General features: G+C 34.5%; 1 pseudogene; it reads left to right on the top strand.

Annotated features, from left to right (window-relative positions):
* The window catches only part of LOC136037737 (NPC intracellular cholesterol transporter 1-like), a 131,246-nt pseudogene that overhangs the window by 75,820 nt on the left and 32,568 nt on the right, over window positions 1-22,858 (top strand).

Genomic DNA, 22,858 nt, shown 5'->3' with positions numbered 1-22,858 from the left:
TTAAACTCCGACACCAGGAGGGGAAGCTCCTGAGAAGGGAATAGTGGATTCACATGTAGAAGAGTGTCACTAATACCACATCAAATATTTTTAAAGGTTTTGCTGGCCTTTTGTGATGCTTAATCTACGGTGGTTCTGGAATCTCTTTTGCCAGGGGCAAATCCTAATTAGTGCCCCCCCCCTCAACTATTTCCCGAATATTTTCTGTCCAAGTTATAATTTATTTAAATCTGACTTTTCTTACTTTATATGGGAAAAGATATGGAAAAAATTAAAATTTTGGATTCGATTTACTCACAAGTACTGCCAACTGTGCCCTCTACTGTATTTTAATAAAACTAAAATTTGAAAATTACAAAATGCTTATAAGTGTTAGATTATTTATTAGAAATTCTACGCCCCTGAAATGCCTGCACCAGAGGAAAGCGCCCCCTCTGTCTTCCCCCAAAACGACCTTTGTGTTACATACTGCCCAGCTAATTCCATTTTAGATCCTTTTATGAGGTGCCAAATGAGTTTGGGTAGCCCAAACGTAAATTGGGTAGTCTCGGTTTGCAATGTGTCTTGTGTAACCCTCCTGTACATAGATGGACGAGCTGAACAAGAAAAGGTCTTTAAAAAGACCATCATCTCAGCTCTGTAGCATAGGAGGATCGGATCAGATTGGAGTGCTGTCCCAAACAAAATCAGTTGTGAAATAAATCAGAAACAACTGACGTTCATTTTCTACCTTGATGACTATATTCTCAAAGGGGAGATCAAGATGAAATTGAAGAACTTCTGATCAGGATATTATCAATCCCTTTGTTGTACCTTCTTAGAGTTGAGCATCCAGGTACCAGAATTAATCTCCACTTGATTCGCTGAAGGTAGTGGGAAGCATCGTTCTTGGAGACACTTGCATAAGCTGTTGTATTGTCTGCAGAGTAGTGTAGATTGTTCACTCTACACCACTCAGCCTTCACCAGGTTTTCTTGGTACATTAAACTTTTAGAATTTCTACTTTCGAAACCTTCAGCCACACACTATTGTTGAATGAATTCACTTCTATTCTCACTGGTTTTAATTGCTTCTGCTTACTTGTACTTACTTGTAGCTTTTCCGACATGTAACAATCTTTCTGCAATCGAGATCCTTTTTTCGTGGTCTGGGGTTGATTCCGTTGGGATTGCAGACTGGTTTTCTTCCATCGTTGATCGAAGCAGTGGAACCCTCCTTTAGTCTGCTCAAACGCAGGCAATCCATGCTTTTCAATACAGGTGGTGTGTTTTGGATATGTTCGTGCAGACAATTCTTGATGATAGTTCCGATGTTTTTCTTCCCGATGACTAAATCATGATGTTGAAACACGATCGACGCCTTTTCACTCATTGCGTGTCGAGTACATTCAGAGCTCTTTTTGCAGTGCAATTCAATGTCCAAGGCTCTGATCTAGCAACCGATCTGACAAGCTCTTCTTAGGTTCAGATTTTTCTTGGTGTTAGATTCGAAGCTCTAATCGTAGTTAAGAATTAAGTATGCAGCAAGAATATTCTTGCTGCAGGCGGAATTCGATTCTTAGCTTTATTTCAGCTGCTTTCATTGATGTCAGTCAAAGATATTTAAATTATCCCATTACGCTGATTCATTCTTCGGCGTAAGCCGACGAACTGCGCTGGGTTTATCGTTAGGGCGTTAGGATTTCGTTTGATGGAGCTCATTTGCTGAGTAGTGTTCATCATGCAGGTGAGCATTTCTTGGGCTTGTCTGAGTGCCCTATACACAACTATGTTATTTGCATAATCTAAATGGTCTAGTTTAAACTCGGGCTCAATATTTACATTATAATTATTTTATAGATTTTTGGCACTGATGTCAAATTGGACTGCAAATGAGAAGCCAGAATATATGGAAGTTGGTTATGCTGCTGAACGTTCAATTAAGGACGAACTAGATAGACAGAGCAAATCGGACGTCCTCACTATTCTCATTAGCTACTCAATCATGTTTCTGTACATTGCTTTCTCGCTTGGCCAGTTCAGATCCTTCTCTACGTTACTGGTAAGTGTCTTGTCATAGCATAGAGGCAAAGCTTTAATCCAGGGGGTTGGGGTCTGGGTTCCAAACCCTCACCCCCTTGTTTCTTTGTTTTTATTTTTGACTCGTAGGAATTCGGCCCACTTGGGCTTGTGATAGCCATTTTTCAGAAAAGAATCGTATCTTATATTGACAGTTTTAACCGGATCTAAGATTTAACCGGATTCTTAGATTTAACCGGATGTATATTTGTGCAGAAATGCACAATGTGTAAAAATCAACCAAAAGGTATTGCACAAAAGAGCGCTTAATGCACGTGAATCCTGAACATTAAATAAATATTTATTTTGATATTGAGAATTCAAGAGGGCTCTGGGTGGGAGTGTCATCCTCAGAGAAACATAATTTTTGGACCTTTCATTTATGTTGAACAAAATGGCAGTCTCGAAATTTCGATTGGACGTGTTTGGGAAAATGGTGGTCGTGAGAGGGGGATTAGTTGCCCTCCAATCACTTTCAAATGCTCAAGAGGGCAATAGCTCCTTCAATTTCCACTCAGATGAGCCTTTTTTGAAATTTCTAGGACAAAAAATGGCCATTTCAAAATTTCTATCAGAGGCATTTCAGGAAATTACGCGGGGGGGGGGGGAAGGTTATCACTCTGAATTTAAAAAAGGGCACTAGGACTTCTGATTACCCATCCAATGAGTCCCCTGTGAAGTTTATATGATCACCCTTTCTATGTATACCTTATATGCCCCCAGGGTATAACTTAAAACCCTTGCCCTGAGGGCTCTGGGGGGGGGGCTCATCCTGAAAGACATAATTTCCGGACCTTACAACTATGTTGAACAACACGGCTATCTCAAAATTTTAATCGGATGTGTTTAGGGAAAGGGTAGGCGTTGGAGGGGGGTTAGTTGCCCTCCAATCACTTTCGACTATGAAAAAATGCAATAGCCTTTGCAATTTTCAATTGAATGAGCCCTTTTCGTAGTTTTTAAGACAACAAATAGCCATCTCAAAATTTCTATCACATATTTTGAGAAAATACGAGGTGCGGAGGGGGGGGGAGATATCCACCCTCCCATAACTTTGAATCTCAAAAAGCGCACTAAAATTTCTGTTTAGCAATCTAATGAGCCCCTTCCGAAGTTTATACGATCACCCTATCTATATAAACCTCATATGCCCCTCAGGGCGTAGCTTACAACCCTTGCTCTGAGAGCTCTGGGTAAGAGTCATCTTCAAAAATTTCCGGATCCTTCAACTACGTTAAACAAAATGACTACCTCAAAGTTTTGATTGGTTGTGTTTGGGGAAATGGTGAGAGAGGGAGGGGTATTAGTTGCCCTCCAATCCCCTTTAACTTTCAAAAAGGGCATAAGCCCTCCCAATTGCCAATCAAATGAGCCATTTTCAAGTTTCTACGACAACTCCCTCGATATGAAGTGCCATGGTCTAAAAGAAAAAAAAAATACATCGTGCCCACAACGCTCTTTACTTAGGCAGCGCTATTGCTCTGCCTATGGTTAATTTTAACATTGGTATTTGACAAGGCGATAATATTTATGAAAAGGAGTAAAATATGAAAATTGAAAAGCAACCGTGTTTAACTCCTGATCCAATTGATCCAGAACAAATTGATCCAAACAGTCAATACAATGACTAACGTCATTTCCTACCTTAACTGAAGCAATGTTATTTTCTCACACCGCATAAATCACTTTAATGCATTCTAATGTCAGTAAAGGGGAATGCCATACAAGTATGTAAGTAGAGTGACTGAATCAAGCTCTTGTATCGACTGAATCAAACGCTTGGCCATAATCCATAAAACTGAGTACTAATGTGGTCTGATGATTCAGTCAGTTCTAAGCTATTAATCTAGGAGAGAAAATTTGGCCAGTCATTCCTCTAGAAAGCATCTTACAAATTCTTTCTCCGTCTAATCATTCGCACGAACCACCCTAAGGCCGTTATTAAGTGAACTGACGGAACTCGAAAATCCCATGTTAAAATTGAAAGTTTATATTTAAAAAGTACTCAAGTATTCATCGGCGTAAGATACCGCTTTTAATATCAGGCCGTAGCTTCTTGAAAATGCTACAAAATGTTTGCTAGGATTTTGCTCTACTTCCTCTAATTGCTTAGAAATCTTAGAAAATGTCTAGCTCTTTTTGACAAGTGTACTCTATGAAGGGTATTGCTTTTAGAACAAGATCGGTACTATCATGAGCAGAAGAAAATAACCTGTAAGATGATTGCAACCATTTTTCGATGTATTTTCCTATTTTCGAACAGTCCCATAGAATATTTTCAGCTACCTGAAATTTTTACAAGTTTTTTGCCAGAAAGAATCGTTTCAGATCGCCCTAGAGACCAGATTGACAAGCTGGTATAATTAACCTGGTATTTCCGCCAATGAATAAGTGCTATTTGAAGGGTTTTTGACAATCGACGGTCTCTAGAGAATTGAGAGACAGAATACTGCCCTAACTTCAATTTTGAAGCTCGATGTTTTCAAGTTCACTTATTCACAGCCTTAATGTATTTATTTTGTATACCATACAAAGATAGGGCCTTCTCCAGTGCTCATGTATTAGCTGAATCAAACGCTTCCTCATAATCTATAATACTGATGACTAAAGGGTTATGATGCCTCAGCATCCTCCTTCCTTCCTGAAACCATACTATTCTTCTCTTAAAACTGTGTCCGTAGCATCTATAAGCATCACAGGTAATGTGCTTCCTATTTAAACCAAGCTAGTACTTCTATATTACCGTACTCTTATCACATTTCTTACATAGGGGTTTAATTAAAAAATTTTCCTAAAATCGCTAAGTACTCCCCTTTTTCTGTGGAAGATAAGTAAACATTAGTTATATAAAAAACGTAAGACTACTTTAGAACTAAGGTCTATATATCATTCACCAAAGGTAAGTACCAAAAACATGCTAGTTCTGAGCATCACCATGGTTTTATTGATTCTGAGAAGTGGTCCTTAAAAACTACTAAAGCAATAAATTATGAAGCAGAAAGTAAAAATGAGAAATAGAATTGATAGAGTAATATAAATTTTAAGGCCTCTCCTTTACCAAAATTAAACATTTAAAATATGTTAGTTCTTAATTATCTTACCCATTTATACTTCATCCAAATAAATAAAAAGAAAGACAGAAAAAAATGTCAAGATGAAGAAACAAACAGGATTATGGCCAGAAGGAAAAGACAAACTAAAACAAAGTGGATATTTCGCCTAGATAAAGCAAGGCGTCTTCGATGCTAAATGTAAGCGAAGAACAAAGATAAAGTCAAAAATAATCTTAAAATCTGAACTTAGATAAAATCTAAAGCTCGTAAATAAAAAAAAAACAATATTTATATATAACTAATACTAATTCACCACAGAAGTACTCATAATTGTGCGTACAAAAAATTCTGTGGTGCTCAATCACAGTAGTATTAATTGTATGTATAGATATTGGTTTGTTTTTTATTTGTTAGTTTTAGATTTTATTTAGTTTTAGGTTTTATGGATAATTTATATGCTAGTTTATTCAGTAAGGTAACTTTGTTCTTTTTATCATTAAAATGAAGCATATTTTACCTCTGGACCCATCTTAGGCCTGTTCTTACCTGAAAACCACGATTTTTAAGATTTTTTGGTTTTTTAATTGTTTCGAAATTATGAAGTTTCTACCTCTGTAGAAACTGAATAAACCATTTTAATTTGTTAAATCTGTCGAAGTGTTTCTAGAAATACAAAGAGTTCTTAATTCCCAAAGACAACTGAACCTTCAAAACAAAACTACAACTTCTTAAGCTGTATATTTCTTAAAGGTAGAGGATACGGCATTAGACTTTACAGTCCCTAGCGGTGGTGCTGATCTCCGTTTCTTGGCCCTTCAGCCAGGAAGTGCAATGGGGGGTTGGGGGCCAGCCATCCTGTGCTTTCGCACACCCTTCCTGTGTACCTTCCCCAGATTTCTCCAGGTGCCCATTTAGAGCTGGGTCGACTCTGGCAAAGCTTACAGAGTCACACCACGGATTAACAATTGGGTACACTGGGATTCGAACCCGCGTCCTCTCAGACAAAGGATCCTGAATCCAGCGCAACAATCCACTCGGCCAGGACGGTATATTTCTTAAGCTATATATTTTTTTTTCGTCGTATTTTAATTGCTTCTCTTTTTTTACATTTGGTTCCCGTTGGAAATTTTTGTTTTCTAATTTTGTGTTAAATTTAAGGTAGAAAATTGAAGGTGATTTAAACATTAAAATAAAAACATTTTACCTCTTTGGGTCTATTTTTGGTGTATTCATACCCTAAAATCGCCATTTTTGAAGATTTTCTTCTGGCTGTTCCAAAATTGATTGGGTAGTATCACATTTTTGCAGTGTTGCCAACTTGAAACTTGAAAATAAATCCATAAAACTAATCAGTTAGATTTGACATTGCTTTTCGTCCGTAAAATTTCGTCCGTAAATTAGTAGCCTGTTCCTACCCAAAGACAAATGTGCCTCCAAGGGAAAACTGTAATTTTTATTAAACTGTTTAGTGTCATTTGTTTTTTAGCTTATTTTTGCTGATTTTTACTCAAGTTTCTTTTTTTTAATTTGGTGCCAGCTATTACCATAAACTGTATTCCTTTTGCTTTTTCTATTGCAAGGAGTCCTTTTTCTATTGAATATTGAATTCCCAAAATTTTGCTAATTTCCTAAATGGTTTATGCAAGTTTGCCACTTCCCTAATTCAAACAGTCGCATTCTATTTTCACTGTCCTTAGTACTTTGAAAGCTCAAGAGAATTTTCACACAGTTGAAGCATAATCTGAAATAGGGAAGAAATGCTCTACCTATTATTATTGTTATTATGATTATTCCTCATTAATTAGGCTCTATTAATATATTCAGGGTCTGTAAGCAAGAACTTTTTTTGGTGGAGGGACTTTAGTAAAAAAAAATTTCGGGGAACAGTAACGAAAAAACTAATTTCGTTTGGTAACATGGAAAAGTAGTGGTTAAAAACTTGGGATTTCAGAGGTGGTGGGTAGAGAGCCCATCTCTCGTATACGTTCGTAGAAACTGCAGCAAATATCCACTCGAGAGTGTACATTTACATGACTCCCCATCCCTAGGAAAAATATCCAGAAACCAATACAATAATCCATAGAATCGATTTGGTCAGACGTGATTATTAGTAATAAATAGAAATAACCATATAATATAGCTCACAAAAATCAATACAATGAAATTTTTCCATTTTGTTCAAAATTTGTATTGATTGTGAACATGATAATAAATTACCGTATGTTATTGATTAGTAGTAAGTAGCCTATAGGTTTCGGTCCTCATTGTTGTATATCACAACAATTGTTAGGCAATCGCCTTATATCAAGTTGGGTGACCGACATGGATGTATCCTTTGGGTTTGTTAATCAACTTCTAATAATTTATCTTAATATATCTAACTAGCTGGGTCCCGGCGACTTCGCCGCCGCGCCCCAGCACGGAACGTGGCAGGCTTCTATATATGGATTCTCATTGTCCCTTGTGTTCTATTGTAGTTTTTTCAAAGATATTTGATTATTAAAGTAAGTCCAATTTCTAACAATGATATCTACTAAGCTTCAAAGTTTTGGTTTTCTTTTTTAAGGTTTTTGAATTCTTGTCATCCCATGTTTTTTAATTTAATTTTAGTTTTTTTAGTTTTTTTTTTCTTCGTTTTTATTTTATTTTTCTTCTTTATTTTTTAGTTTTTTTTTCTGGAACGTACCCCAGCAACATGTGTGCAAGGTGCTAATTTTTAACTGCGTAAAACTTGCGGATTCCTCCGCAAACTGCGTAAAAACTGGTAATTCCTCTGATATACTCTGGTAATTCCTCGACGCGCATTCTTTTTTTACTTTCTCTTTCAGCCGCAAGCCAGGTTGTGCGTTGCTCTTGTAATACATTGACACCCTTTCTTTTGGTAATTTATCTCTGAACCACAAGCCTACCCCCCCCCCCTAAAGCAACACGTATGGAAGGTGCTAATTTTTAACTGAGTAAAACTTGTGGATATACAACATTCTTCGCTGTCCCATTGTCTGTGTTAAGTGTCATGTATAGTCCCGTTTACAGTTCTCAAATGCTCAAAAGCAGGCGGAGAAAGAAGCATTCGTCTTGAATGGGGTGAATGATGTAGATTCTTCCTGGTGGTTTCTTTGAAGATGTTAGGTTGGCCGTTGACTGACTCACCCCGTGTTTGACGTTCAAATGATTTTTTATTAGCATTCCACGTGTAATACGTAGGCACTTCAGAATACATCATTTTTTCTTTTTGCAAAAGAATCATTTTGACATAACGCGAAGAAAGCAGTTAACGTTGTATCCAGCGGATTCAGGGCTCTTTGATGGATTACATGTAAATTTAAGAAATAAATCTGGACGACCATAGAGACGAACATAAGCTATGGCATCTTGAGCATATTCATGCATGTGGCGCGGACTGCCAGCATATGACGAAGGTAAAATCGCTACTCTTCCAATGTTAGTGGTATTAACGTCATTTACAACTGCATCTCGCAAATGAATGTATTGTTCAGAGCAGATCTTGGTCTGATTCAGACGGATTAATGGTAAACGTTCTGATTCAATCTTTGCATACATATCAACGATGTATTGGTGAAACAATTGACGGCATTTTAAAATATATTCCTCTTCATCTTGACGAATCATTAATCTATAGGCATAATATTTCATTGCACTGCATTTCTTGTCCATTTCTTTGTTAGTGGCTGGGTTTGTAAATTTAATATTAAAGTGATAGCCGTCGGCTCCATCCAAAAAAATGGTAGGATATTGTAGGGTATCGTAGCATCGATGAGTTACAGTAATTTTTGTCAACTGATTGTTTCGCCTATAAAGAATAATTTCTTGAGTTAAGGACTGATCACCGACCATAACGATTGCCACTTCGTTGATAGTTGCAGCATTGTATCTACGCACCTGTTCAGCAGTAGGCATTTTGTCAGCGGAAATAACAATTTTATGCGTATCAGTAGGCATCAATTTGATTGCTGTTTCGAACAGAAGCACTAAATTATTGTTTTTGTGGAAAGACGGTGCAACTGGGAAACGATAGTCCTTTCAATGTCATTTTTGTTATCATCGCTATCGCTTTCAATTTGTTTGGTTTGTTTTATCTCGGCTTGTCTTTCGTCATTATGAAAAACATATCGCTGAACCTTTGTTTTTTCAACTAAAATCTGGTGGGCATTGATGACCTTATCCAAGTCAAAATCTCAAACTCAATCATCATCGCTATCATTTTCAGTTTTGATACGTTTTGATTCTTGCTGTCCAGGTTGATCTTCATGTAACTGCGCGGTTTTGCGTAGCTCTGGTTTTTCCTCCTGGTGTTTTCTTTTTGGTGACATTATAGGATAAATTCTCTTTGACATTTTTTCTTTCGGCCACAATATAATGTTACCTTTCCCTGAGCCGCATATATTTATATTGAGTAAGACGTCTCATTGAAAACTAGGTCATGTATTAAAATGAAAGCTTTCTTATATATATACATTGACGTCATATTGTAACAGATAACAGACTTAGTGATACTTTTTCTTTAAGTATATATAGATGGCGTCATATTGTAACTGATAGATAACAGACAGTACATTTTTCTATATATAGATAAGGTAATTAATGGCATCATAAAGTGGAAGAAAAACATTAATCGTGTCGTCATTTCATTTGTGACGTCACTGCTAGCATAAAACGAAGGGCTCTCGATTTTTTGTTATAGTTTATTTTGAAAATGCAATCATTGAAGACTGATAAGAGTACTCAGGAGGAAACTGATATCCCCTTTGTCGAGATATATGAATATGAAACAAAAGAAATTGATCTATCGAAGAAGTGGAATCCATTCCTAAGTTTTGAAGTGAAAAAAACAGCTTTAAGGTGGGCAAAGGCAGTTTCAAAAATAGAAGAAATGGGTTTGAATCACCTACGCAGCCTTGAAGGTAAGCCAATTGATAAGTGCTTGGAAGAAATAGCTGTTGGATACATTATAACTTTGTTTTGTATCAAGAATGGTCAAAAACGTTCTATTTTGAAAAACCTTAGAGTTTCTGATATCACAGATGCGTTGCTTGAGTGTGGTTATTTCATTGTGAGAGTCACAAAATTGGCAGTGCCTATTCAAATAGCGCTCAGTCCTACTGAAATAAGCATCGTGAAGGAGTATATTAATTATATAAGACCACAGATAGCTAAAAGGTACGTAAAACTGAAGGAGAATTTGCTTATTCCGTTCGCAGAAGAGGGGATATGTAAATATTTCAATCGATTTCTCGCCAATAATCATGTGGATTTGAATTGTGCAGAAGCTCACAAAGTACTTACAACTCCCAAATTGAATGGACTAATGAATGTCAATTCTATGATTCTCGATAATTATCTATTTCCTGAAGAAGATTATCATCCAGCCTTTGCTGTAGAAGCGGGAGAACTAATCGAATTTATGCTAAAATCATGGAATACAAGTAAAGAAGGTGTAACGAAAATTGGTGACTCGGCTTATATTGAGGAACATGAGTATGATATGTCAGGGAAGTCTCAAACAGCATCCAATGTTTCACGTTCGAAAAGAAAACTTGATGTTGGCGATTTGCCAAAAGAGAAGAAGCAAAAAGTATCTATGGACAGGTCTCAACTAGTTGAAAAACTGCTGACAATGTATCCTAATATTGAAGTGCCAGAGATTCGCTTGACTTTAAGAAAAATTGCCCCCTTTGTTCCAGATGGGGACAAGCAGATCGCAAGATCAGTTAAGCATGCTTATGGTTATCGAATAAAAAAAATACGCACAAAAGCTGTGGTCAGTTTTTTGGATGGGAAATTAGGACGAGCCACCATGCTTGATGATCTTACTCAAGAAGTTATTGGTCAAATATTGAATGAGATGGGGTTCATGATATACAGGCCTGGTTTGAAATTTGTAAAGAGTTTTATCATTGCAAGGGAATGGAAGCATCAAATTCAACTTAAAAATCTTAAAAAACTAACTACGAAAGGGAAATGTGGCCGTGAATTTCAATGCATTAATCCAGAGAATTATATGCAGAGGATAGCAACGACTTGACAAATAACAGCTTAAAATAGGCGTTTTATTTATACATTGACTTGTAAATAAATGTTTTACCGTATTTATTTGCTTTTTTTGTATCATTTTTACTCTTTTTAGCTTTCTGTTTGTGGCACTAGATGAAATGCTTTCTAAAAAACTTGAAAAACTGAAATTGGCTCAGAAACCTTTTTTCTTAACGGAGAATAGGAAACCTTTCTATCCTCTCAGTAAACTTACTCTCTATTCTCTCTGTAAACAGAGAGGATACAGAATTAGAAAACTTCTGTTTTCTAACCAAAGAAAACAGAGAGGGGTATCTTTATTCGTCGTTAGTTTTGTGGCTCTGACATCAGATCAGATGCTGTCTGAGGATTTGTTTTATTATAATTTTTCCTCTGCTTTTCATAGTCGGAGGGGTAGCTGAAACCTAGTAGAGAACGTACCACGGCCCGTAGTATCCGAAAACTTAGAACTTAGAAATACGTAATAAAAATGTAGAGTGACAAAAAAAAATGCCTTTTGTAGCTTTATTCAAGAATGGTAACTTATTTCGATTCGTCTTAAAAGTAAAAATTTGTTGTGGAAACAAGTTTGGGGTAATTTTGAAATATGGCCTGAAGCCCTTCAAAAAACGGCGGTCGAAACAAAAAGTACATCACCGGAATTGCCATGTCAAAAACCCTATACAGGAACTATGCAGCCTCCTGGCTTTAGCAACAAGGACAATCACTTTTTCGCATATAAGATGTGATGCATCATATACAGGCCAGTTCTAAATCGTAAAGAATTTTGTCAGAACCAAACTTAGCTTTTTAATAGCTTTTTAAAACCATATTCTAAGAACAGAAATGTTGTCACGTCATATTAATCTACAGGGTGCTTGATAAAGCCATGACATCATTAAGAACTAACATAATTCTAATGCTTAATTTTGTTGGAGGCGAGATGGTTATGAGGTCATTAAGAACTACAGCTTCGAAACATTCTGTTTTTAAATTGACTTGTAAACAAATGCTTTACCATATTCTTTTGCTTTTTGCTGCTATGTCTTTATTTGTCTTTAGCTTTCAGCTTACGACGATAGATGAAATGGATCCTAAGAAAGTTAAGCAACTTTCTTTTTTAACCAAGTCTCAGAAGCATCAACGCTAAAGGAAGTGACGAGGGGTATTTTTATCGTCTTTAGTCTGATTTTTTAAAACAAAGAATGAGAAATTTCCTTATTATTGTAATATTGTACTACTTATTATTGTAATACATCGCATGTGTCTTATATGTATTTGATATATATATATATATATATATATATATATATATATCTATCTATATATATAAAAATAAGTTGTCTGTGGATGGATGGATGGATGTGTCAGGTGACGTCACCTGAAAAAACTGGATCAGGTGACGTCAAAACTGAAAAAACTAAAAAAAGGCAAAAACTACAAAAAAAACTAAAAACTAATAAAAAAAATAAAAAAGCTAAAAAACTAAAAAAACTATAAAGGTAAAAACCAATAAAAAACTAAAAAAAAAACTGAAAAAACTAAAAAAAGGCAAAAACTACAAAAAAAACTAAAAACTAATAAAAAAAGTAAAAAAGCTAAAAAACTAAAAAAACTAAAAAAAGGTAAAAAACTAAAAAAAATAAAAAATAAAAAAAACTAAAAAAAAGGAAAAAACTGAAAAATAAGCTAAAATAAAGGTAAAAACCAATAAAAAACTAAAAAAAAAAAGGAAAAAACTAATAAATGACGACACTCAAAGAGAAAAAAAAGGCAAAAACTACAAAAAAAACTAAAAACTAATAAAAAAAATAAAAAAGCTAAAAAACTAAAAAAACTAAAAAAAGGCAAAAACTACAAAAAAAACTAAAAACTAATAAAAAAGCTAAAAAACTAAAAAAACTAAAAAAAAGGCAAAAACTACAAAAAAACTAAAAACTAATAAAAAAAATAAAAAAGCTAAAAAACTAAAAAAAACTAAAAAAACTAAAAAAAGGTAAAAAACTAAAAAAACTAAAAACTAAAAAAAACTAAAAAAGGTAAAAACTAAAAGAACTAAAAAAGAAAAAAATAAATGACGACACTCAAAGAGAAAGCGACCAGGACAAAAGGAATGTTCGATTAGCAATCAACAAAGCACCGGGACACAGGGAGTATAAATGACGACCCGGGGGAAACAGGGGGATATAAATGACGACCGGGACAAAAAAACTAAAAAGAAAAAAAAACTAAAAACTAATAAAAAAACTAAAAAATCTAAAAATCTAAATAAGCTAAAAAAGAAAAAAAAAGGAAAAAAATAAAGGAGAAAAACAAAACTAAAAAACGAATGTATATACAGACCGGGACACCGGGATACAAATGACGACCGGGACCCGGGACACAGGGAATATAAATGACGACCGGGACACAGGGACACAACTCCGGTACACCGGGATACAAATGACGACCGGGACACAGGGAATATAAATGACGACCGGGACACAGGGACACAACTACAACGGGGACACCGGGGGAAACAGGGGGATATAAATGACGACCGGGACAAAAAAACTAAAAAGAAAAAAAAACTAAAAACTAATAAAAAAACTAAAAAATCTAAAGATCTAAATAAGCTAAAAAAGAAAAAAAAAGGAAAAAAATAAAGGAGAAAAACAAAACTAAAAAACGAATGTATATACAGACCGGGACACCGGGATACAAATGACGACCGGGACCCGGGACACAGGGAATATAAATGACGACCGGGACACAGGGACACAACTACAACGGGGACACCGGGGGAAACAGGGGGATGTAAATGACGACCGGGACACCGGGACAGGGAATGGTCGATTAGCAATCACCATCAACAAAGCTCAAGGGCAATCATTAGAATCATGAGGTATAGATCTGAATACAGATTGTTTTCCCATGGACCATTATATGTTGCATGTTCAAGAGTCGGTAAACCTGACAATCTATTTATATGCAAAGACAATGGGACAGCAAAGAATGTTGTATATTCGCAAGTTTTACGTAGTTAAAACCATATATATATATCTATCTATATTCACAGGTGGGACATAGGGACACAACTACAATGGCGCGTAACTATTATGGCGCGTAACGACTTACGCGCGCGGGGGGGCTTGGGGGGGGCGCGAAGCGCCCCCACCAACTAGGTGTTGGGGTGGCGCGAAGCGCCACCCCAACAGCTAGTATATATATATATATATATATATATATATATATATATATATATATATATGTATATATATATATATATATAAGCCCCCCGCGCGCGTAAGTCGTTACGCGCCATATTAGTTACGTGCCATTGTAGTTGTGTCCCTGTGTCCCACCTGTGAATATAGATAGATTTATATATGTGTTTCAAACTACGTAAAAATTGCGAATTTCCCACTACTGGGAGCTTTCCGTTTCCAATTGCCAGCAATTGATCTGAAAATGTTTGACCAGAGTCATCGTTACACAGACAGACAACTTATTTATATATATATATATATATATATATATTTTCTTTTTAGTTTTTTTGTAGTTTTTACCTTTTTTAGTTTTTTTCTTCTTTTGTATTAATGCTAAAGCCAAGGTTCAAACCTGGCGCCTCTCGGACCTAGAACCTGAAACATAACGCTTTACCAACTCAGCTACTTCGGCTTGAATACATTCGTTTTGAGCAGCTTCCTCGGGTGTTGCCATTGTAGGTTCTTCAGTCATTTTACAATTAGAAATTTCTCTTTCAACGGTCTTCTTACAATTAAAAATTTGTCTTTGAACGATATTCTTAAATACCTGTGTCCTGGTCGTCATTTATATTCCCTGTGTCCCGGTCGTCATTTGTGTCCCGGTATCCCAGTCTGTAATTTCTCTTTGAGTGTCCCGGTCGTTATTTATATTCCCTCTGTCCCGGTCTGTAATTTCTCTTTGAGTGTTTTTTCTTTTTAGTATTTTTTAGTTTTTTACATTTTTTCTTTTTTCAGTTTTCTTTTTCTTCTTTATTTTTCAGCGTGTCCTGGTCGTCATTTATATTCCCTGTGTCCCGGTCGTCATGTTTTTTACATTTTTTCTTTTTTCAGTTTTCTTTTTCTTCTTTATTTTTCAGCTTCGCTATGAAATACATATCGCCGAACCTTTGTTTTTTTTAAACTAAAATCTGGTAGGCATTGATGACCTTATCCAAGTCAAAATCCCAAACCCAATCATCATCGCTATCATTTTCAGTTTTGATATGTTTTGACTCTCGCTGTCCAGGTGGATCTTCATCTAACTGCGCGGTTTTGCGTTCTTTAGCCTCAAGCCTGTTTCCTTGCTGTTCTTTTGATTCCTCGGCACGCTTTCTTTTCTGACTTTCTCTATCAGGAGCAAGTTTTTTGGCATAGAAAGATTTTCTCACAAACAGAAAAACATAAACTCCCTTCAGTATATTTGCTTCAGTATAAATGTTTGCTTCATTTATCCCGTGTACCCAAAATTTTGCATTAATTGGCAAATATAAAATAGCCAACTATGCCATACTACTGTCGAAACGTATTTTGAAACATAACCGCAAAATCAGTTTCATGCATGGTATCCCCTTCTTGTACAGAGATGTTTAAAGTTGTATGTATGTAACAGTTGTTCAGGGTTTAAGAGGTTATCCTTATTATTTGTTCTGATAAACGTTGTGGTGTCTTTTTTTTCATTCCCTTTTTTGTAGTTTCTCTATTTTGTACTCCGTCTATGTGTACTTTTTTATATTCTCTGACGAGTTAGAAATAAATATATGTGTAGCAACCCTTAATTTTTGCAGATTGATAGTAAGTTCACTTTGGGTATTGGTGGTATCATCATTGTTGGCCTTTCAGTCTGCACGTCTATTGGATTCTACGGTTTAATTGGCGTTTCGTCAACTCTCATTATTATGGAAGTTATCCCCTTTTTGGTTTTGGCAGTTGGTGTAGACAACATATTTATACTAGTTCAGGTAAATTTTATTTATTTTATTTCGTCAACATTATCTGGGATTTTTGACGGTCACTATGCTCAAATACCAAACTGCAATGTTGTCGAACGGGTTTCGAAAATAGTCTGGGTTTAAATCCGACGTTATTAGCATGATCTTAAAAAAGTCCCCTAATACTGTGGTTTCCAATAGATTTTAAATCCAGTTTGGTTCTTATACTCTACGAACTAAAAAAAAGAAAAGAAAGAAAAAACATAGCCAAATTTGTCTTATTATTAAAGAAATAACATATATTTATTCTTTTAATGTGAATTGTGTTACTATTGTGGCAAGGTTTGTAAGAAAAAAAGCAAATTTGTGCTTAATCTTTATTATTTTTATTTAATCTTTGAACACGTTAATCTCTTTGTGGTTCCCATATAATTGCTTAAAGTCAAAGGATGGGGGATAAATCATAAATAGGAAGTAAAACAGTGTTTCGTTAACATCTCTAATATTTGCTGAAGCACACATAATATAAAAGCACACATAAAGATATAGAATATAATAATATATAGAATATAATATAATATAATAATATAATATAATATATAATATAATATATATAATATAATATAATATAATATATAATATAATATAATATAATATAATATAATATAATATATAGAATATAAGAATATAGAATATAATAATATAGAAGCACACATATGTTTATAATGTTTTCGTTTTAATGTCGGAACGAAAATGTTTTTATCGGGAAAAAATATATAAATTTAGGAAAGTTAACCTAGTTATGACATTTTATATAAAAAAAAATTATCGGAACACAAAAAACAAAAAAAAATCAATGTTTTTAAGCTGGTATTTTGAACTTGTGAAACTAAATGTTTTTGTATTATATCTAAAAAGAGCTAGTTAAGTTATTCGCTTTATTTGTTTCTTATTTTTACCATGAGCGCCTCTTTTATCTGGTTATTATTATATACGCGTGCTTGTCGGTTGTCGCTAAAAAGAGGTAAGATTATCTTATTGTGACACCCCTCCAAGTAAAATGAACTTATCCCCTGCCACTCCAAATGATCAGATCTTTTATGCTTGTGCTGGTAAAATATCGATGCCCTGGTATTTTTTTTTTCATCAGCGGTTTAGTTATTCGTTAGTATAGGTCGATGGCAATTCAGAATTTTTTTAATTTTTTACAAATCGAGGATATTGGCGAATGTTTCAAATGGTTGTCAGGTACTTAGTTTTAATTCTTGTAATTTTTGGTTTTTATTGAATTTTATTTATATTTGAATTTATTTTTATTAGTTCTGTTTAATCTCCGCGTTTGCGTTTTGGTTTTTTCTTCGGCATCCTCCTTGATTACATTATTCTGTTCGCGCTGAAGAAGAGAGGCGGTTGTTCTCTCGAAATATTCGCTTTGCATGTTTCTTCACTATTTTCTCTTGGTCTTTAAAACCCCCATTTTTGATCGGTTTCTTTCTTTATGTTCTGGCAGGCCAATGTGGTTTAAGAAGTTATATTTGTAATGATTTGTAAAAGAAACAAGCAAAAAATTCTCCTCCCCTCCCCTCTAAAGACTGGACTTTTTTAGACTTATATCGGCATGTTTATCTACTCTCCTTTGTGAGTCTGTGAAAGGAGAAATATAACATTTCTAATTATTTGTGGGAGAAAAAAGTGAAACGCTCTTTACTGTCACAAGCTTCTGGAGGCTGAACCATTGAAGAACCAAAAAAATCAGACTTTGAAGCCCATGTTTTCTTTTCCATGGAAACATGTTCCTATCTTGAAGCATTATCTTGAAGAAAGTTTAGATTGCAGCTAAGAATATTAGTGAAAAAGCTTTATATTTAATAGAGAGGAGAATGGGGTTGTACAAGAATTATCTGATTGATAGATCATATGAAAATAAAAGGAATGTAAAGAAAGTGGGGAAAGCATGAATTAAGGAGGTGTGAAGTGGAGGCCATGGATAAAATTGCCGAGGATCTGGAAGTTGCAGCTAGACCGCACAATAGCAAAATATGTTGCTTGTATGTTAATAAATTGAGAGGGAGTAGTCAATCCAGACTCGTCCCAATTAAAGATAGGAACGGGGCCACAATTAGTGATAAGGAAAGAGTTAAAGAGAGATGGGCGGAACATTTTGAGAAGTTGCAGGAAAAGATATAGAGGAAAAGGAAAAATTGTGTGATACCTTGGATGTGAAGGAAAATTTGTTCTGTGAGGAAGAATTGGTGACAGTACTAAAAGGATTAAAAAATAATAAGGCTTCAGGTGCCGATAGTGTGGTAAATGAGTTTCTTAAATATGGTGGATGTTTTCCAGAGAAATTGCCTACGGGTTGTTCTGGGTACCTGGTTGACTAACCGTATTTCATGTAGTATTCTGTACGAAAAATGTGGTTCAATATAGGGCTATAATGAAAGAAAGATTCAGATGGCTAGGGCACGTTCTGCGGATGAAGGATGATAGATTGCCGAAGATCGTCCTTATCGGCCAACCTCTTGGGCTTAGGACGATGTCATAAAAAAAGATTTAAAGGAAAAGGGAACTTTCTGGGAGCGTGTAAAGAGGGAGGCTTTGAATAGAATGGGACAGAGGAGGAGCGAGCGTAGCTGCGTTGGCCTCAGGCGGCTTGGTGCTGTGGTGAGTTGTTAGCGGTAGTTATAGTAGTAGTAGTAACACGATGTAAAGGCAGAGTCACGAGAAATGTTGGTTCAATACACACAATTCTCGTTTCAAAATTGCATGTTGTTTCCTAAAATTCCTTAAAATTACATGAAGAAAAACATTTTAAGGCGTATTTTCGAATCTTATTTGATCTCATGATCTCTTCCCATCTTTACCACTCATTTTCTGCTGCCCGTTGATACTGGGTTTTAAAATTTTTGTATGTCTATTTTAGGTTTTGGGTGTCAAAAGCCCTTGAATTTTCTTTTTCACCCCGTATAGATAATAGGTCGTATAACAGAACTATAGCAGACATTAAAATTCAAACTTCATCAGTGAACTCAGCGTGTTGACAATGGGGGGGGGCGGGGATGGTTCATCTTTTACTTGTGGTTGACATTGTGTAAACACTAGATTCAGGAAGAGGACCCCCGCGACGGAGTTACAACTTTCTTCTCTTGACACTAGCAAGTTTGTAAAGATTTAAAAATTTCTTGGCTATGAATTATGATGTCCTACCTGACAAACCCTGGCCTTAATTTTATCTTGAAAATGTGTTGCATCTTACATTTTTCCTAATTTAATCACACCTGTCCCCCATACTTTTGAAATCTGTGACATTTCTTCCATACACGACATGTGACACCTTCACATATATCGAGCCCCACTAGAGCCCACTAAGGTAAATTTGGCATCGCAACTCAATGATTAACAATTTTTCAACACATTTCTGTTCTTTGAAATTAAAGTAACTTGTTCTTCTCTTTTGGAAAAAAATACAGGCATGGAATTAAGTTAGTGTTTTGATCCCAACTTTCCCAACAGTATTTCGTTCCCAGTTATTTTGTACTAATACCATGCCTTTGTTTCTTTTTCCGAATTCCTATTAAAAATAGAGAATTGCTGTTCGAAGCCTCCCATCTTTTCTAGTTTCAAAAAGTGACGACTCAAATCCTGACTCTGATAGGTTAATCACTAATTTTATGCATTAAAGAATATTCAATCGAGAAATCACGAACGATATACAGGATTGGCCTAGGTCTAGTTGCACGTTCTTAAATAATTCATTTATAATAATTATTATTAATAATTTTATAATATTATATTTATCAAAATTAATATTATAATTTTCTTAATAATTCTAATAAAAATAATATTAATAATTATTAGTAATTCGTTTATATTTAATGCTGTTTATTGTCAATTTATTTTAGACCTATCAGCGTGAAGCGCGGCGCCCTGTTGAATCTCATGAGCAACATATTGGACGAATATTGGGTGAAGTTGGCCCTTCCATGCTACTTTCATCCATTTCAGAAACCTGCTGCTTTTTTCTTGGAGCTTTATCGGACATGCCAGCAGTCAAAGCCTTTGCTCTATATGCTGGTCTGGCTCTATTTTTCAACTTTTGTCTTCAGATAACATGTTTTGTGGCATTGTTTTCATTAGACACTAGAAGACAAGAGGTAATTTTCTATGTTTTTTCTAATTTTTAATTTCCGGGACAGTTTTCGCCTAATTTTTTGTTCTTCCCAAAAAAATTAATAGTAAAGACTGTAGGTGGGAGTCAAAATGATCCAAATGAGAATGTCTAAACCTATTTAGGAAGCCAAGTAGGAACCGACAAAATTCTAATGGATTTGGGTTTTCCTGTTACTTTCTCCATTTTGGAAATAGGTTTTCTATTTTGGAAATGGGTTTAGATACCCGTCGTTTCTTCCTCGTAGGAGGCCAACAGCTAAGATTCTTGCTTTATATGTTTGTCGTGCTATTTCTTTAATATCTGTCTTCAAATACAGGGTTTTTGCATTACTTTCTTTAGACACTAGAAGACAAAATGTAAATTTCTGTTTTTATTTTTATTTTGGGAAATAATTTATTGGTGAAAAAAAATATTGACAATTTTGTCTTCTTCTTCTCTGCTTTTGTTTTTAAGAACTGTTATTGTTTTTTATATATTTTAGACATTCAGAAGCTAGAGCATCCGTTCAGTTGTTATATAAAAATATACAAATGAGATAATTTTTATTTCTGAAATATTTTGTATAATTGCAATAGTAACGCTTTTATTTTCTCTTTTAGTCTCTTTTTTTCTCTTTCAGTCTTTCGTTTATAGTCATTCTCTTTAGTCTTCTCTTTCCGTCTTAATTTCTCTTTTTTCCGTTTGACTTAAAAATATTTATAAAATAAAAATATATTTTATAAAATAAAATAAAAATATTTATTTTGTCAATTTGTTATTTATTTAATAAAAATATAATATATACAATAAAAATATATTATAATTTACATATATATTAGAATAGATATATAATAAAATATAAACTATAAAATATAAAATCTAAACAATAAATAAAAATATAAAATATAAAAATATAAAATATATATAATAAAATATTATTATAACATATATAATAAAACATAAAACATATAATATAATATACAATAAAAATATATTTTATAAATTAAAATAAAAATGTTTATTTTGTTAATTTGTTTTAGAGCAATCGTTTAGACATCTTATGCTGTTTTCGTGGAGCAAAGAAGGACTATCCAAAAAATGAGGGCATACTTTACAGAGTTTTTGACCTTATTTATGCCCCTTCATACTTAGCAACTGGGTCAAGCCACTCATAATCGTTGGATTTATCTCTTGGCTAACTGCTAGTCTATGTGTGGCGCCTCATATTGATGTTGGCCTAGACCAAGATATTTCAATGCCCACTGATTCTTATATGCAGAATTATTTCAAGGTACGTTATTTTCATAAAAGTTTTAAATGGGGATACCATTTCATGAAATGTAGACTGTCAAAACAAACCAGAAATTAGCAAGTATTATGTATTTGAAAACTGGTTATACTGACTTTAGACATTTTCAATATACCTACTCCTAATCTGAGTCGGACTTCTGAAACTTTAACCGTAATTGCTCTGACTCCGAGCTGCAATAATTCCCTTTTTGTAAAGGGCCCTTTTCTTCTCTTTTCGTCAAAGTACATAGTTTTGTCAAATTCTTTTCTAAATATAATTTTAATAACCCTGTTAATAGCTAATATTTATTTTTTTATTTTTATATTCTGCGTTGCCTGAATTGCTGTAGGGTGGAGAAGAGATATCTATCAATCTATTAAGCGTTTGTCTGTCTTTCTGCATTTTGTATGTATGTATTTGCAAATATTATATGTATCTTTTTCAATAGTGATACACATAATTAAGTAAATTGTTTCTGTAGTACTTTAGTACTATGGTGCAAAAAAAAAAACTTATTCACTATAGTTAGCCTAAAATATTAATTTTGTTTATTATTGCCACTTTTTAGTAGTATTTGCGAGTATTTGCGAGTATTTGGCTTGACTTCAACCTTTATGTGTTTCCATAACTCCGACTCAAAAGGGCCTTACATTATTTCTTTTTACTCCGATTTCATTCAGTAAAAATTTACTAAATCTTCGACTTCGATTCCAAAGCCGTGCCCAATGGTCGCATTTGACATATTCGAACTTTTAAAATAATTACCAAAATTGTTTTGCTAAGCTTTTCATGCGGCATGGCAATGAATCAACATATCACAACATGACAACGATCATTAGGGCAACGTAACGCATTGACCCTCATGATCTATATTGCCCTGCTGGTCCTCCCTTTGAGAGGGGCTTAAAAGCGGTTTGGGTTATTATTTCACAAATGTAAAAAAATTTTAGGTACAATGTTGAGATGTGACAGTGACGATATTGTGTTTTTATGGTGGATTTCTAAACAAGACTAAAGTAAACGCATTTCGTATTAGTTCTCTTTTTCGAAAGCTTCTGGTCAAAAATGAAAGCCAAAAATGAAAAACTTTGAAAGCCAAATATTCAAATTTAAGATTCACCAAGTTTTGTTTTGCCTATGTGATGTAACAAGCGTGAATGTTGATAATGAATGAAGTTATCTAACGACTAAATAACGAATAGAGAAAATTCTAAGGGCCAAAGGTTTTTTTTTTTTTCTTTTCTCTTATGTGAGAACCATGTAATGAAGCCCAGCCGAAAAGCTTATAAATTTTATTAGGGGATATTACTTCATGAAATGTAGATATAGAGGAACATAAAA

The sequence above is a fragment of the Artemia franciscana genome, chromosome 17 (assembly GCF_032884065.1).
Source record: "Artemia franciscana chromosome 17, ASM3288406v1, whole genome shotgun sequence".
Taxonomy (NCBI): Eukaryota; Metazoa; Arthropoda; class Branchiopoda; order Anostraca; family Artemiidae; genus Artemia; species Artemia franciscana.
This window is presented reverse-complemented; position numbering and strand designations above follow the sequence as displayed.